This window comes from Pseudophryne corroboree, chromosome 4 (assembly GCF_028390025.1).
Source record: "Pseudophryne corroboree isolate aPseCor3 chromosome 4, aPseCor3.hap2, whole genome shotgun sequence".
Classification (NCBI taxonomy): domain Eukaryota; kingdom Metazoa; phylum Chordata; class Amphibia; order Anura; family Myobatrachidae; genus Pseudophryne; species Pseudophryne corroboree.
In genome coordinates, this window is record NC_086447.1 from 459,330,653 (window position 1) to 459,346,042 (window position 15,390).

General features: G+C 43.9%; 1 long non-coding RNA gene across 1 annotated transcript in view; it reads right to left on the reverse strand.

The window, feature by feature from the left end:
* Positions 1-2,189: 2,189 nt before the first annotated feature.
* LOC134911501 (uncharacterized) overlaps positions 2,190-15,390 on the reverse strand; it is a 70,692-nt gene continuing 57,491 nt past the window's right edge. The window contains exons 2-3 of the long non-coding RNA XR_010176624.1: positions 14,773-14,839; positions 2,190-2,310 (exon numbers count right to left, since the gene is read on the reverse strand). This is a non-coding gene — a long non-coding RNA (uncharacterized LOC134911501). The remainder of the gene's footprint in view (positions 2,311-14,772; positions 14,840-15,390) is intronic.

The window sequence follows — 15,390 nt, forward strand, 5'->3', positions numbered from 1 at the left end:
TCAGTTGTGTTAAAGAGCAGGTTAAAGCTTGGCTAGGACTAGTAATATAGAAGAGTCTCAGGACACTTAAAGACTGAGACTGAATAAATAGTGCTTGTACTTTGGTAGGAGGCTGAGGAAATGAACATACTAATATATACTTGATGCAGCAGAATATTGGAGATATCAGGAAAACCATGTTCTAGCAGAACAGAACTGAGATGATAATGTGCTGTGTGTGCACGCCGGGGGAGAGAGGAGAGCCGCTGCACTGCCCCCCGGGGGATCAGGCTATCCGTCCCCCTGTTCGGCGGGTGCGCTGTGTGCTGAGTTCCGGGAGCTCCCCTCCCAGCACCTCAGCGCTAGGGAGAGAGGAGAGCCGCTGCAGCCGGGAGATCAGCTCCCGCTGCAGCGCACAGAGGTGCTGCCGCTGGGGGCCGGGAGCTCTGCTCCCGGCGCCTCAGCCCATCGGAGGTGGCCAGCCACGGCAGCCGGGACGAACGTCCCGGGCTGCTGGGCGGCAGGGGGGGTGCGCCGCAGCCCGGCTCCCCGCCGGATGCTGCGGCGAGGCCACAAATATCAGCGCCGCATACAGGGGACCAGGCTAGCCGTCCCCCTGCGCGGCGAGGACACCAAAGCGCGCCGCTCATAGGGGACCGGGCTAGCCGGCTCCCTAGCGGTGGGGGTGAACAGGATGGTGGTGCTGGGGTCCAGGAGCTGCGCTCCCAGCACCTCAGCGCTGCCAAAGACACAAAGCCACGGCGGCTGGGACAAATGTCCCGGGCCGCTGGGCTTTAGATCAGGGGGGTGCGCCGCACCGTTCGGCGAGGCCACAAAATGAGTGCCACACTGGGGGGACAGGGAGAGCCAGCTCCCTGGACCCCAGTGGCAGGCAGGCAGGCTGGAGGATGGAGGAAGCCAGCCCCATACCTCCAGCACTGAGAGAGCCCTAGCAGCCAGGCTGCAGGGCTAGGGGAGCCGGCACAGTATTTAAAAACAAAACATTGTTTTAAATGTAATAAAATATAATATATTGTGTTTTGAGGCACTGCAGTGCCTGGGTATGTGCTCAGTGTATATTTAAAGGGAAACACATGTGTGTAAATGTAATATATTTAAAGGTAAATTGCACTTACTTGGTTGTGTGTCCCAGGAGGGGGGAATCCATGGCTGTGCAGGCTGATGGATTCTCCCAGACCTTTTCCCCAAAAACTGAATAATTTCCTTTCCAGCCTCACACTTGAAAGTGGCATTGGAAGAGAGAGGAGAAGCTCAGCTTTGAAACAAGCTGAGTGGTTTTCTGGAGCTCCATGGAGATCACCCGTAGTGGCCAGGAAACCCTGAACGGGGATCTAGGCTGCCTAGCTCTGGAGCCCGAATCCAGGCTGCAGAGAGTGGGCTAGGTCCCGGGCAGGTTTCTGGAAGTCAGTTTAGACGGGAAAACTTCCCCCAGCCTAGAATGAATTGCACCGGGGCGTATCCTGATCCTCCATGATGGGACAGTCAAAGGAGAGTGACCACTCCCCACTGTCCATGTGACCAAAGCATGCACAGCACATGGGTAAACATTGATTGGTTGTAAACCACAGGGCGGTCTTACCCCTGTGGTAGTGTGTATTGGAGTAGGATAAAAGGAGGGCAGTTGCCCCATGAAAAGTGTATTGTACCATCTTCATTCTGCTGTAAACATCTCACTGTATTGCTGAAGTTCTTTTCAGAACTATTTGTTGGCATTAAAACATCATCTGCCTCAAGAAGATTGCGTCATCTTGTGACCTACAGGGCTATGCGAAACATAGCCCGTTCACCTGCTGTCTAGGGTGAATCAGCGTCTCGTTCCGCCTTCCACCAGCTACCACTAGAGTACTAGTGGGTATTCATCAATACCACACAGGTGTGGTAACGAAGTGTGTCGGCACATACAGAGCAGAACCGTGGTTCCAAACGCCACGGCAGGTTAGGAGTTTGGTGGTGGCAGCATAAACCCGCCCACAGCGCAGTGGGTGGAGTCAGTAACAGGCGGTTACTGACGGTAAGCGGGAATCCCCTATGTGGTCAGGTCCCGTGTGACCTAAACATCCAATCTGTGTACTGGGGACGAGACCGTCCGGTCACAGTTACATGCAAAATCTTTTTTTTTTCCTGCATGATAAAAGCTTGCCAATATTTGTGCTGTTCTAAAAAAAATCCTTATTTTAAGAGCTCAGTAAATAAATAAAGTAACCACTTTTTTACAATTCATTAAAGAAAAAGAAAAAAGAGCTCTTTTTGTTACATCTGTACCGCACCGCTCCGAGCCTGTTGTTATTCATAGTTGGTTTACAATGACACCTGTGAATAAAAATAAGCAATTACTCTCTCACCATGCACAAGATATATTTACATCTGCAGTTCCAGTTTACTTTAAACATGGAATAATTGTTTATAATTAACTTATGTAAACAATTTCCTACAGGTAATGTACACCTGGTACCTTATTTTGTATGGAGCTTGGAAAGCTGTATTGTTTATATTACATTCGAGTAACCAATTTCCTTTTAGTAAATAAAGAGGATGAACATAAGGCATAATAAAAACATAATTTAGATTTTGAAGTTGTTGCATTCCTCACTCCAAACAAAATAATTTCACTGGAAGTCTGGCACTCTCCTTTTTAGATTCCACATGATATTTGAAATAAAAAGGTGTTTATTAGAGAAACACTATTGCTAAGTGCACCTACTATTTTAAAATATCTACAGTATATACAGTATCACCCAGTCACACACATAGATCCTTGGCATTCATTTACAAGAAAGAGGAGTATCCAATTACTTGCTGTAAATTACCGTGGATAATGTCTTGCCGGGGGCTATCCAATTAGCTCCAATAAACGGGCGGGGGGGGGGGGGGGGGAGCTAATTGGATGCTACCCAAAGTGTTACATTACAAAGTTGACCTCCAAGGATAGACTTCATAGTCCTCAATTGTAAAACATGGGTCTTATTAGATAAGTGAAGTAGGTGGCGGCACTCAGGACATAATATCACAGACACTAGGCTCCACATATAGCGGGAGGCAGGTTAACACATATAAAATAGATGAAAAATTCCTATTTAGGAAAAATTCAATACAGGCGCTTTGAAAATTAAATTAAAATAAAACCACACAGAAGACTAAGCAACTCCCACTCAGTGATCTGAAATCACTGGAAATATATAAAATGAACAATACAGAATACACTATACAAGGGAGCGCATGAATAAAAATAAACAATTTATTATTATATTAATATAGACACTATAGTATCTTAATAAAACATAATGATATAACCACATCAATTGACTTCAACCATTCTATGTGCCGACACTCTGATGAATGATAGTGCAGTCCCAATTGAGATATAATGGGAATGATCTTGATATTCCTATAAGAACTATTGATGTCCAAACGTCCTGATTGAATATAAATCACTGTAGATTCCACATAATGTGTAATATAGTCACAATGCGGTGTGGATTGTTAAGGACAAGATGATCTATATAGAATTAATCTGTCCCAAAATGAGCCTCATTAAACAACAATGTCACTCCACTCTTGAACAATATGAGGGTGTTTTTACCCGGCTGTATTAGCTGTAATTCTCACCAGTATTGTTTACATACCCCACTGTGTCCTTGTTCCGGACAATTATCAATGCTGAAAACCGCTGCCGGACCCTATGGCACAAGGGTGGCGGCAGACAGATGAACAGCGGAGATGAGGCGGCGGGCAGCCGTGCAAGCAGTGAGAAATCCCGTGCTGAGATGGTGACGCTACAAGCGGCAATAAGGGTGGAGGACGGTGGCCGACAGCCGCGAGGCAGACAACAAGTACCGGACAAGGACAGAGCAAAGATGTGGGGCACTAACGGTCTGTACCAGATGTTGCAGATTGGTAAGGCTGATCCGTCAATGGTGATGTGGCTCCCACCTTAACGCGTTTCTCCGGTGTAGGGAAATGCCGGTTTCTTCAGAAGGTATAACAAATGCTCAGGAATCCCAAGTATTTAAGGAAAATGTCCACCAATGGGTACTTCCATTTCCTGTGTTGTAATTGACTGCAGGTATTCCCCACACCTGCATGTAGAAACTCTGCAGGTGTGCATCGTGCATTTGATTTTAACTACGTGGTTACATTGTAGTGTTACTATCTTTCTTAAAATTAGACAATAAGGTATTTCTACCTATAAATTCACATAAATCAAAAAAGTAAAAAGTACATATCAATTTCTTCTTATCATTAAAATGAATTAATTACAACGTATGCATCGCTTTATAAAACAATAAAGGCACCTCGGAGAGATAGGGGTATATGCAATTGCGGTCGAATTCCCGAAATTGTCGAATTTCGGGTCATTTTCGACCAAAAAAAAAAATCGCCTATGCAATTCAGTGCTTTCCGACCAAAAAACGGACTTTCAAAATTCGACTTTTTGAAATTCGAATTTTTGCAAATTCGACTTTTCTGCAATGATACAAGTGCTGCAATTCGACCAAAGCATATTCAATTCAAGTTTGGAAATTCGACAGCAGGGCTTTTAGACAGCAAATTCGTCATTTTCAATCCGCCACACTTTGGAGGGTGAAAACAAATAAAAAAATTTTAAACATGTTTTTTTTTGTGTTTTTTTTTCTGGGAATAGAAGATCTATTTATATTAGAAGGGATTAGGTACTTTTTTACTTTTTTTTTTTGGAGGCACAAATATTATTTATATATTTTTTAAAATATTATTTTTTTTATTTTATTTTTTTTATGCTGGAACGGTAAAATCATAAAAAAAAATGGCGTGGGGTCCCCCCTCCAAAGCATAACCAGCCTCGGGCTCTTCGAGCTGGTCCCCGCGACCCTGGCGAATCCGTTTTTCATTGAATATGGTGAATTCCGGAAGCCACCTTCCGGAATTCACCTGGCGAATTTGGTCGAATTTGAAAAACGGCGAAAATTGCCGCGAATTCGACCGCAATTGCATATACCCCATAATCTTAATATCGATTCAATAGGTATTTTACGAGGCCAAGTATAACTTCCAGCACAGACTCTGTATATATAGCCTCTGTGGCTCAGTACACTAATAACCAATGCTACTAAGCACTGAGACCTGGGTACAAATCCCACCCAAGTTCTATAATGATTTCAATGTATCCATAATTCAATTTATTTATTTAAATATACTTTTTATAAATAATTCTACAGAATCTATGTTTGGTTGTCGAACCTGGCCCCCGATTGTAACCTAAAAATAACAAGGAATAATCAATCTCTATAACATAAAAATTATTAAAGCATTAGAATTATACTTAAAAACAAAGGGGAAATATATGCAAATATGGTCTTTATTTGACTAGATTAAATAGATTAGCGTCAAAATATACCGATGTACACTATACATATATACTTAGAATAAATTTAATTCATAATGTATGCATATAAACAGACATCTTACATTTGGAGAAATAGAAATAGAGGATATAATAGTGAGAAAGAAAATAGAGTTTAGAGGGGATTAATGGCATATATTGTAAATAGTCACTAAGGTGGGCCTACTATTATAGGAAATATATACAAGATAGTATATATTGATGTATATAAAAATAATAAACTACTATAAGGAGGAACTTAGATGTTATTCAATTCAATGCAATCATTGAGGCCCTTGGGAAAGAGGGTGCCCAAGGTATAGATCCAAAAAGCCTCTCGTTTGCATAGATGATTATATCTATCCCCTCCACGGGTGGTAGGTTTAATATTTTCTATACCTTGTATTTTTATGGACTTGATATCCCCACCATGGACATCAATTACATGTCTCACCAAACTGTGTTGACTTTTGCCTCTAAGGATGTTATTTTTATGTTCTAGAAATCTAGTATGTAATGTACGGGTTGTACGACCTACATACTGGATGCCACAGATGCAGTTAATCACATAGATGACATAATTAGTTTGGCAGTCTATGGTACCCCGTACTCCAAATTGGGTCCCATATATAAATGAATATATCAACAGAGTTTTATCCATAATAAATTGACAGGTGATACACCTCTTTCTCCTGCATTTATAGCACCCTATGGGTTTTTCATATTTTTGTAGCCAAGTATTCTTACTTTTATTATTAATATCAATATTAGAGTCCAATGATTTATAATGACTAGGCGCCAGGTAAGTCTGTAAATTTGATGCTTTTTTAAAAATAATTAGAGGTTTTTCTTCCAAAACAGTGGACAAAATCCTGTCAGTTTTTAGTATACTATAATTTTTATTGAAAATATTCTTGAGTTCCCTAGAACACGTATTAAACTTGGAAACAAATCTAGGTTGTTGTAAATAACCATTAGATGTATCTTGTAGGTTCAATTTAGATATCAAAAGTGAGTTCCTATCTCTCGAACGAGTTTTTATTAAAGCTTCCTCTATCAGTTTATCAGGATAACCCTGATGTCTAAATGAGGTAGTTAGTTCAGCAGCTTGCTTCTCAAATTGTTGTTCCTGAGAACAATTGCGGCGTATCCTAAGGTACTGGCTCTTAGGTATTGTTATGCACACCAGTGCCTGCAGGAATGTACTGGTGTCTGAACGGATAGGTATGCAAAACAAATGGACTCACAGACAGACTAGGGAATATGACATAACGTACACAGAAGGTGATAGGGTAACAAAATACACACAAAGTGAACAGAGAAGCCCAGAGGCTAAGGAACTGGGTATCTCCCTTGTATTAGAAATGCTCAGATGGGAAAAGCAAGATGTTGTGTTTTAATACGTAGAGAACCCGAAATGCTGTTGCTAAGGGCAACAGCAAAACCCTAAAGGGTTACCAACGGGTGTGGCAGTAAACTCCTTGGTCAGAGATGGAATGATAGACACAAGGAGAGTCTCCACAATCCTAATTCTCACTTGCAGTGCACAGGTTCAGCTTACTGCCACTAAACTGACCCCTGACACCTAGCACAGTGAGACAGGATTAGACAGGCAAGTCTTAGAATACAGCCGCAAACTTGCTAAGTTCACAGAGTAGTAACAGAACCCCAGCAAGCTAAACGACTGACTCCAGTCTTACTGCTAGGTCTGGATTGGCAGAGTGTAATACCAAATCCCCAGGCCTATTTGCAGTAAGCAACAAACAAATACAAAGCTACACAGTACTGGCTAACTTTCAGGAACTGACTAACCAACAAAGATTCAGCAGCATCTGCTTAAACTGAGAAGAGGCCTTATAAAGCAGGTGCTGTCCACGCCCCACTCAGACCTCACAGACTGTGAGCACAAAAACCAGCACCGGATCCCCTGCCGTGCACAGAGCCTATAACCACTGCAGAGCAAAAGACCCGAACCGGAGTATCAGCTGCGCTCAGGTTACTCCGCTAGCACTTGTCTCCCGGTTGCCATGACGACGTGGCAGCACAGGGCAGGAGACCCTAACAGTACCCCCCCTCTGACGAGGGATCAAAGAACCCCTACCACCGGGTTTATCGGGGAACTGCGAGAAGAAAGAGCGTATCAGTCTGGGGGCATGAAGATCACAACTGCGCACCCACGACCGCTCCTCCGGGCCATACCCCTTCCAGTGCACCAAAAATGACAGCCGACCCCGAACCACCTTGGAGTCAAGAATCCTTTCAACAACAAACTCCCTCTGGCCACGTATCAGAAGAGGGGAAGGTCTTCCACTGGAAGAAGGATTGCTAATCGCCCGTTTTAAAAGGGAATAATGAAATGTTTTATTGATACCCAAAGAAATGGGGCAGATCTAACTGAAATGCCACCGGATTGATAGCCCTGGTGATCTTATAAGGGCCGATGAACCGGGGGCCTAACTTATGAGATGGCTGTCTCAACTTCAAATTCTTGGTAGACAACCAGACGAAGTCTCCTAATTTGAAGCTGCAGGGTCTTTTCCGCTTATCAAAAACCCTTTTGGTCACTAATGACACAGACACAAGGGCTTTCTTCACTTTCCGCCAAATACCTCTAAGGACCGAAACCACAGAGGAACCACCAGGCGTGGAGTCCAGGGGGTCAAAAGAATTGGCCTTAGGATGATGCCCATACACACAAAGGAAGGGAGAGATCCCTGTAGCAGAGTGAGCCGCGTTGTTATAGGCAAACTCTGCCATGGACAGATGAGCAACCCAGTCAGTCTGACACTTGGAGACATAACACCTGAGGAACTGCTCCAAGGACTGGTTCACCCTTTCAGTCTGCCCATTAGACTGCGGATGGTAGCCTGACGACAAGCTGACAGAAATCTGGAGATCGGAACAAAATGCCCTCCAGAATTTGGCCACAAACTGAGATCCGCGGTCAGAGACCACATCAAGTGGCAACCCGTGGAGACGCACAACATGCAGCATAAATAATTCAGACAGGCGTCTGGCCGATGGCAGCCCAACCAGTGGAACGAAGTGCGCCATCTTCGAAAACCTGTCAACGACAACCCAGATGGCTGTCATCCCCGAGGATTTGGGCAAGTCCACCACAAAATCCATTGAAATGTGGGTCCATGGCTTAGATGGGATAGAGAGTGGATGTAATGGGCCAACAGGAACCCCTCTAGGAGTCTTATTTCGGGCACAGATGTCACATGCCCGAACCCACTGATCCACATCCTTAGCCACCGAGGGCCACCACACCGCCCTAGATAGCAACTCCCGAGTTCTGGCAATACCCGGGTGACCTGCCGACTTCTTGGCATGGAATTCCAGGAACACTCGCTGTCTTAACCTAGGAGGCACAAACAAAAGACCTACCGGAAGGTCTGGAGGAGCCTGCTCCTGTGCTCTAAGGACTAATGATAAGAGGTCCTGGGTAATGCCCACTTTAATACATGATGGGGAAACAATGGGCAACGGCTCCTCGGTGGTCTCCTGGATTGGAGCAAAACTCCGCGAGAGCGCATCAGCCTTGATGTTTTTTGACCCAGGGCGATATGTTATCAAAAAATTAAAGCGAGCAAAAAACAAAGCCCATCGTGCCTGCCTGGCATTGAGACGCTTCGCTGACTCTAAATATGCCAGATTATTATGGTCAGTGAGAATTGAGACCACAAACTTAGCCCCCTCAAGCCAGTGTCTCCACTCCTCGAGTGCATCCTTAATAGCCAACAACTCCCGGTTACCCACGTCATAATTCATCTCGGCAGGCGAAAATTTACGGGAAAAGTAAGCACAGGGATGAAGGCGATTATCAGACACTCCCATCTAAGAAAGCACTGCCCCAATACCCATCTCAGAGGCATCCACCTCCACCACAAAAGGACGCTCTGGATCTGGGTGTCGCAGCACCTTGGCCGAGACAAATGCCCTTTTGAGACGGGCAAAAGCCGCTTTGGCCTCACAAGACCAGTGAGCAACATCCGCCTCTTTCTTAGTGAGTGCCACCAAGGGCGCCACTATAGACGAAAATCCAGCGATAAATCGTCTATAAAAATTTGCAAAGCCCAGGAAACGCTGAAGCGCCTTCAAACTAGTGGGCTGCACCCAATCCAGGACTGCCTGTACCTTGGAACCCTCCATTTGGAAACCTTCTGGGGAGATAATATATCCTAGAAATGCGATTTGCTGAACTTCAAATTCGCACTTCTCCAGCTTCGCCCCAAGCCGGTGGTCTCTGAGTTTCTGGAGGACTAAGCGTACATGCTTCCGATGTTCCTCCAGGGAATGGGAGAAGATTAGGATGTCATCTAAGTATACAACTAAGAATCTATCCAAATATTCCCTGAGCACATCATTCATGAAATCCTGGAAGACTGCCGGGGCATTACAGAGCCCAAAAGGCATCACCAAATATTCATAATGCCCTGAGTGGGTATTAAAGGCAGTCTTCCATTCATCCCCCTCTCTTATTCGGATTAGATTGTACGCACCGCGTAGGTCAATCTTAGAAAAAATGGTGGCAGTACGAAGCTGGTCAAACAAGACCGAAATGAGAGGCAGTGGGTATGAGTTTTTAATCGTGATACGGTTCAATTCCCTGAAGTCGATGCAGGGTCGCAACGAACCGTCCTTTTTACCCACGAAGAAGAACCCCGACCCAACTGGAGACTGTGAAGGTCTGATAAATCCCTTAGCCAAGTTCTCCTGAATGTACTCTGCCATAGCCTGAGTCTCAGGACGTGACAGGGAGTACAACCTGCTCTTGGGAAGCTTAGCATTTGGCAACAAATCAATGGCACAGTCATAGGGGCGATGGGGAGGTAGTACCTCTGCAACTTTTTTGGAGAACACGTCCGCAAAATCTGCATAACACCCTGGCAATCCTGGCAAACTTAGCTGCGAGAGCCTGACTGGAAGGCTCAAGCAACTCCTGAAACAATCAGTACCCCAACTAAGAATCTCCCCAGAGACCCAGTCAAATTGAGGATTATGAGCCCTTAACCAGGGTAACCCCAACACCAATGGGGCAAAAGTACAGACAGTCACATAAAAGGACAATTTTTCAGAGTGTGTGGCTCCAATAAACAAAGAAATCTGGCTAGTGCAAGAGGTAATTTTACCTTGGGATAATGGTTCCCCGTTTAACCCACAAATCTCAATTTCCGATGCCAAGGGTACTAAGGGAACAGAGTGTTTCAGGGCGAATTGGCGGTCCATAAAAACCCCGTCGGCCCACTGTCCACAAAGGCCTCAGTCTTGACAGTTTGACCGAGGATCTTCAAGGTCACCGGAATGATAAAAGTCTTCTTGGGAAATTCTGACTTCTGGCCTGACAGGATATTTCCCATCACCCTCAGGCCCTGAAGTTTTCCGGCTTTTCTGGGCATGATACTACCACATGACCTTTATTCCCACAGTACAAACACAACCCCTGCTGTCTCCTCCGCGTCTTCTCACGCGAGGAGAGGCGGGTAGCCCCAATCTGCATAGGCTCCTCGGAAAATTCCTCAGAGTCTGAGGTTCCCTTGGGAAGGAAGGAAATCTCAGTCTCCCTTTCAAGCCTACGCTCTCTCAGCCGTCTATCCACCCGGATGGATAACTGCATGAGCTGATCCAAGCTATCAGGCAAGGGATATTGTACCAGTTGGTCCTTTATCTGGTTAGAAAGACCTCTTCGGTACTGGTGTCTCAGGGCTGGGTCATTCCACTGGGTATCATGGGTCAACCTCCGAAACTCCGTACAGTAAACCTCAACTGGCCTTCGCCCTTGCTTAAGGATCGAAATCTGAGCCTCGGCTGAGGCCGTCTTGTCAGGGTCATCATATAACATGCCCAGTGCCGTAAAAAAAGCATCAACACTTTTAAGCGACGGACAGTCAGGCTGCAACCCATATGCCCAGACCTGTGGGTCTCCTTGTAGCAAGGAAATCACTATGCCCACCCGCTGAATCTCCGACCCAGAAGACTGAGGCCTAAGCCGGAAGTATAGCTTGCAGCTCTCCTTGAAACAAAAGAACTGCGAGCGATCTCCAGAAAAACGATCCGGGAGATTTACTTTCGGCTCCTTAACCCCTGCAGGTGCTGCTGCTGCGGGAGCTCCGCCAGCAGCCTGGGAGGTGTGCATTTTAATGGACAAATCATTAAATTGTCGAGTCAGGACCTGCACCTGATCGACCACCTGTTGCAACGTATTTTGAGGGGTATGCTCCATATTCCCACAAAATTTCAACAGGAGTATTGGGCTGCTGAATATGTTATGCACACCAGTGCCTGCAGGAATGTACTGGTGTCTGAACGGATAGGTATGCAAAACAAATGGACTCACAGACAGACTGGGGAATATGACATAACGTACACAGAAGGTGATAGGGTAACAAAATACACACAAAGTGAACAGAGAAGCCCAGAGGCTAAGGAACTGGGTATCTCCCTTGTATTAGAAATGCTCAGATGGGAAAAGCAAGATGTTGTGTTTTAATACGTAGAGAACCCGAAATGCTGTTGCTAAGGGCAACAGCAAAACCCTAAAGGGTTACCAACGGGTGTGGCAGTAAACTCCTTGGTCAGAGATGGAATGATAGACACAAGGAGAGTCTCCACAATCCTAATTCTCACTTGCAGTGCACAGGTTCAGCTTACTGCCACTAAACTGACCCCTGACACCTAGCACAGTGAGACAGGATTAGACAGGCAAGTCTTAGAATACAGCCGCAAACTTGCTAAGTTCACAGAGTAGTAACAGAACCCCAGCAAGCTAAACGACTGACTCCAGTCTTACTGCTAGGTCTGGATTGGCAGAGTGTAATACCAAATCCCCAGGCCTATTTGCAGTAAGCAACAAACAAATACAAAGCTACACAGTACTGGCTAACTTTCAGGAACTGACTAACCAACAAAGATTCAGCAGCATCTGCTTAAACTGAGAAGAGGCCTTATAAAGCAGGTGCTGTCCACGCCCCACTCAGACCTCACAGACTGTGAGCACAAAAACCAGCACCGGATCCCCTGCCGTGCACAGAGCCTATAACCACTGCACAGCAAAAGACCCGAACCGGAGTATCAGCTGCGCTCAGGTTACTCCGCTAGCACTTGTCTCCCGGTTGCCATGACGACGTGGCAGCACAGGGCAGGAGACCCTAACAGGTATGTTATTGAGCCATGGACGGAAGTGGCAACTTCTATAATTAAAAAAATTATTAGTATCCACCTCTTTACGGAAAGTGGAGGTAACTAGATGATTATCTTTAATTACAATATCTATATCCAAAAAATTAATATGTGAAGAGTGCGCAGTGCTAGTGAACCGTAAACCAAAATTATTGGAATTAAGATGTGCCAAAAATGAAACAGTGGATTGTAAATCCCCATCCCAAATAAAGAACAGATCGTCGATATAGCGACCTTACAGCACCAAGTTCGCCCCAAATAGCCCTCGCCAAATCAAGGACTCCCCCAATCAGCCCATATAAAGGTTGGTGAAACTTGGGGCGAACCTGGCGCCCATCGCCACACCGAGGACCTGTAAATAAAATGCACCATCAAATGTGAATAGATGTCTGTTTATATGCATACATTATGAATTAAATTTATTCTAAGTATATGTATATTCCTTGTTATTTTTAGGTTAAAATCGGGGCCAGGTTCGACAACCAAACATAGATTCTGTAGAATTATTTATAAAAAGTATATTTAAATAAATAAATTGAATTATGGATACATTGAAATCATTATAGAACTTAAAAAATGTTTTTTGAAAAAAGTATCCTTGGGTGGGATTTGTACCCAGGTCTCAGTGCTTAGTAGCATTGGTTATTAGTGTACTGAGCCACAGAGGCTATATATACAGAGTCTGTGCTGGAAGTTATACTTGGCCTCGTAAAATACCTATTGAATCGATATTAAGATTATCTCTCCGTGGTGCCTTTATTGTTTTATAAAGAGATGCATACGTTGTAATTAATTCATTTTAATGATAAGAAGAAATTGATATGTACTTTTTACTTTTTTGATTTATGTGAATTTATAGGTAGAAATACCTTATTGTCTAATTTTAAGAAAGATAGTAACACTACAATGTAACCACGTAGTTAAAATCAAATGCACGATGCAGACCTGCAGAGTTTCTACATGCAGGTGTGGGGAATACCTGCAGTCAATTACAACACAGGAAATGGAATTACCCATTGGTGGACATTTTCCTTAAATACTTGGGATTCCTGAGCATTTGTTATACCTTCTGAAGAAACCGGCATTTCCCTACACCGGAGAAACGCGTTAAGGTGGGAGCCACATCACCATTGACGGATCAGCCTTACCAATCTGCAACATCTGGTACAGACCGTTAGTGCCCCACATCTTTGCTCTGTCCTTGTCCGGTACTTGTTGTCTGCCTCGCGGCTGTCGGCCACCGTCCTCCACCCTTATTGCCGCTTGTAGCGTCACCATCTCAGCACGGGATTTCTCACTGCTTGCACGGCTGCCCGCCGCCTCATCTCCGCTGTTCATCTGTCTGCCGCCACCCTTGTGCCATAGGGTCCGGCAGCGGTTTTCAGCATTGATAATTGTCCGGAACAAGGACACAGTGGGGTATGTAAACAATACTGGTGAGAATTACAGCTAATACAGCCGGGTAAAAACACCCTCATATTGTTCAAGAGTGGAGTGACATTGTTGTTTAATGAGGCTCATTTTGGGACAGATTAATTCTATATAGATCATCTTGTCCTTAACAATCCACACCGCATTGTGACTATATTACACATTATGTGGAATCTACAGTGATTTATATTCAATCAGGACGTTTGGACATCAATAGTTCTTATAGGAATATCAAGATCATTCCCAATATATCTCAATTGGGACTGCACTATCATTCATCAGAGTGTCGGCACATAGAATGGTTGAAGTCAATTGATGTGGTTATATCATTATGTTTTATTAAGATACTATAGTGTCTATGTTAATATAATAATAAATTGTTTATTTTTATTCATGCGCTCCCTTGTATAGTGTATTCTGTATTGTTCAGGTTAACACATAAGGTCTATTCATGAAGCAGTGAAAAGAGTGGACAAGTAAGCCAGAGAAGAAGTTGCCCATGACAACCAATCAGCTGCTACTTATAATTTTATAGAAAGATAAATGTTATATCAATGCTGATTGGTTGCCATGGGTAACTTCTCCACTGGCTCACTTCTCCACTCTTTTCACTGTTTCATGAATAGACCCCACAGTACCTTTAAAGGTGATTTTAAAACATACGTTGGCTGTCTGTTCTCAGGGATCAGCAGCGCTGTGGATCAACCTCCCCCACCCCCCACTCTACTGTATGTGGTTGGTGCTAGAGCACACGCCCGTGCACTGTTTCTGTTTATCTAAATTTGAGAAATGCCTCATACCTCATATTTCTTTTCACAGATGTCAATGGTGTAAAGTATATGATCACATCTAGACAGTTGGCAGGTACTGTATAAATAATAAATTAATAAATAAATTAATAATGCATTAAAATGTATAAATAAATCTAGTAATGTTACAGTAAGTCAATAGATTGGAAATGAAGTAAATAAATACTTGGTGTGCATATTTGTATATGTGTGTAATTATTTATTTGACGTGTGTTTATATTTTGAAGCAGTCATCATTCTCACACAACAGTTTCATCATTTGCCTAACTGTACATAAAGCTGAAATCCTTTTTCATGCAATGTAAATAAATTGCTATTTGGTGAACTATTGTTTTCCCAGTCTATTCATGATCACTCAACACACGTTTTCATTTACTGAATGGACACAGAGTGTGACCTTTATCATATTCCCCTTTCTACTGAAAATACAGACTTATCTTTGTTGAGATAAATAGATGAATTTAGTGAAAAAAACCTTTTGAACAACAGCAATCTGGTAATTAGATTAGGTCATTTGTCATTGTGATGACATGTCTTCTAGTTGTTACAAGCCTGAATCAGATTCTACTGAATGCCATCCTCTGTGGGAATAAAAATAACACTGCCACT